The following is a 3,345-nucleotide window of genomic DNA, read 5'->3' as shown; positions in this document are numbered from 1 at the left end:
CATGTCAAGTAAACATTTTAGCTTAGATTTATGGTTCAATCCATTTTTTTACATTGATAGAATCTAAATGGGCAGCGGGACATTAAACTGAATTTATTAATTTGATCAGAGCATTTTTTTTAGATTAAGCAGGATTTGCACATGCGCATTGTTGACTTGCAGATCCCACTCTCTGTGGTTCAAAAAAAAAAAAAAAAAAAGTCTGAGAACTGTCTGAGAAGAACACAGCACGAACTTGAGCGGTGGGCGTGACGATAACGTTACATTTCAACGGACGTCAGACCCATCCAGCCAGGCTCCGAGACAGAACTACGAGGAACATTGATAAGGTAAGAGAAACTTTGTCTACCGTTAACGTTTTTACCTCAAGTATAGGCCTATCTGACGGGACTTGAGTCTGGCCGTAATTTCAGCGCTAACGCTTGATAGCGTGTAAATAGGGCTTGGGCGTCATGACGTCATTACTTGGCGTGGCGGCCATGTTGATGGCATCCTTTACTGCTACTCGGACTACTGCGCACTGTTTATAGACGTACTCACTCTCAATCGTGTGTCTTAATTTGATTATTTTGGCGTTATTTCAACTATGGTAAACCGTTGCTGCATTTTGGGGTGTAACAGCGCAACACATAATCACCATGGGAAATGTCGAAAATGGATTAACTTTCCACCGCTTTCATGCTTGGAGGCGCAACCACGGACAAGAAGTAATAACAGTACGATGTGCAAAAAGCAAGAATTGTCACACAATCAGATGTTTTTTTAGTGTTTATTTGCAAGTAGTGCAACCTGAGAACACAGAAATGTGGAATGCTTCAAGGTAAAAGGTTACAAATAAAAAATGAACACAGAAAACGGAGTGCAAGTTAACGGAGTGCACTTTATATAACGGAGTGCACTTTATATAACAATAATAAATACACTTTTTAAAAAAATAAATTATTTCAATACTATATAAGCAAATAAATAGGTATCTATAAAATAACAACAAAAGACACAGAAAATGGAGGAAGTGCAAATTATAAATATAGTAAACAATAACATTGCAATAACAAATAAAAATGGAGGCAGAGCAATTTCTTATATAACAAAAATAATAATAATAATACGTTTAAAATAATAATAAAATAATAAAAATATACGTTTCGGTTAGACTTTATTTCGATAGTCCACTTTAAACATTCTACTAACTATGTACGTTTTCAACAGCATGTCAACTAACACTAATTAGAGTATTAACCGTACTGTTAGTAGACTGGTAGGTTATGGTTATGTGTGTTGGGGTTCGGGTTAGTAGAATAAGTTGAATTGTAGTTGCAAAGTTACTTATAATCAGTAGAATGTCTGTTGGGGACCAACAAAATATAGTTTTTGTCGTCGTCGGTGCTCCGCTCTTTCTTTGGAAATGCATGTGGCTCCAAAAGTTTAATAGTTCCGATTTTGTCTCTATAGCGGTCCCTGCCTTCCCTATTTAACGTATCCCGGTAAATTCCACATCCCTTTCAGGATTTTAACATGTTTTTTCTTTCTACCAACTCTGCTTCTCCTCATTCGACTTGCTGTATGTTTACATTCGCGAGGCCATCAACATGGCCGCGACGTCCCAGAATGCAACGCGGTGCCCAAGCCCTATTAACTTTTAAGATAGCACTCGAAATGTTCGTAATCTTCATTCAAACTATAACGTTCGGTTATTTTAGCCCCTCATTGGGCGGGTGAGTAATAACCTAAATGCATGCAAACTATCTAAATTCATTTTGTGGGGGCATTGACCGTGTCAAGGGAAAGAGTTAACAATAACATTTCTCGAAACAAGTGCAGTTATAGCCTATTATATAAGCTACAATATTTTCTGCTTAACTTTTATTAGACTCCAGTTCAAAAGAAAAGCGTGTTTTTTCGCTGAGCACATTCTCTGCAGTCCGAGCGCGCTGAAGCGCTTGCTCATATATCTGAGGTAAATCATTAACACCATCACTGCTTACAGTATTGAACTAAATACATTACAATCGGCTAAAACGAATAAGCAGGTTACTTTTCTGAAAAAGAGTGCTCCCGAGTCTGTGTTTCTCACAGTTTGCGTGAATCGCGGCACAGTTCCACACACACACAAAATACCGGCAGTTCAATAGTGAAACTCGCAGCTCTTAATGGGGCCACACTCTATTCCAGCTCTTAAAGGGTTAGTTCACCCAAAAATGAAATTAATGTCATTAACTCCTCACCCTAATGTCGTTCCTTACTTTTAAGACCTCCATCTTCACACACAGTTTAAGATATTTTATATTTTAGTCCCAGAGCATATGCAGTCAATGCCCACTTTACTGTCCATTTCCAGAAAGCTAATAAAAACATCATCAAAGTAGTCCATATGTGACATCAGTTGGTTGATTAGATTCTCTTGAAGCATCGAAAATACATTTTGGTCCAAAAATATCAAAAAGACTTTATTCAGCATTGTCTTCTCTTTCGTGTTCCTAAAAAAAGATTAAAACGGTTCGTGAATCAGTGAATTGATCAATGATTCGGATCGCCAATGTCACGTGATTTCAGCAGTTTGGGAGTTCGACAAGCGATCCGAACTGCTGAAATCACGTGACATTGGCGATCCGAATCATTGATTAATTCACTGATTCATGAACCATTTTAATCTTTTTTTGAGGAACACGTCGTAGATTGAAAGTCATAGTTTTTGTGATACTTGGACCAAAATGTATTTTCGATGCTTCGAGATTCAAATTAACTAACTGATGTCACATATGGACTGCTTTGATGATGATTTTATGAAAGTGAATGTTTTAGGTCGGCATATAGCAGAGAATAGACTGGGCACACGACTACTCGTTTACGTATGGCATTTGCCATACCCTGGCATTCCACATTTTTAGACCTAACTGTTGATTCACTAATGAGTTGTTGTTGTTGTAATTTAGTACGGTTGTGCTGGGGATTCTGTTTTGTGTTCACCATCTTCTAAACTTATTTCTGTATGCTCTACTTTTAAGATCAATTTAAGTTCATGCGAATTACAACAGTTCCTTTGGTGACAAGTTGGATTACAAGTTCTTGGTGCAGTTGGACAAGCACTCCACCAAACTGTTGGAGGTCATCAGGAGCAAGGGAGGAGTCCACCAGGACATTGCAGGTTTTAGATGAGGTATCTATGAATTTGATAATCAGTGGGATCCATGGCTGAATAGTGTTTTTTTTTTTTTTTTTTTTTTTTGTAATTGTTTAATTTTAATTCATAGTTATTGTTCTTACTCAGACTGCAGACATCACCATCAGAAGAGAATGCATCCTCAAATCTCTGATCTACCTCGGCGAACCTTTTGCGCACCTTTT

General features: G+C 37.7%; 1 long non-coding RNA gene across 1 annotated transcript; it reads left to right on the top strand.

Moving 5' to 3' along the window:
* Positions 1-247: 247 nt before the first annotated feature.
* Positions 248-3,345, top strand: LOC137038204 (uncharacterized). Its single transcript, XR_010897429.1, has 3 exons — positions 248-329; positions 3,006-3,157; positions 3,269-3,345. It is a non-coding gene; the product is annotated as an uncharacterized lncRNA (long non-coding RNA).

This window comes from Pseudorasbora parva, chromosome 13, assembly GCF_024679245.1.
Source record: "Pseudorasbora parva isolate DD20220531a chromosome 13, ASM2467924v1, whole genome shotgun sequence".
Classification (NCBI taxonomy): Eukaryota; Metazoa; Chordata; class Actinopteri; order Cypriniformes; family Gobionidae; genus Pseudorasbora; species Pseudorasbora parva.
Note: the sequence above shows the minus strand (reverse complement) of the source record. Positions and strands in the feature narration are given on the sequence as shown.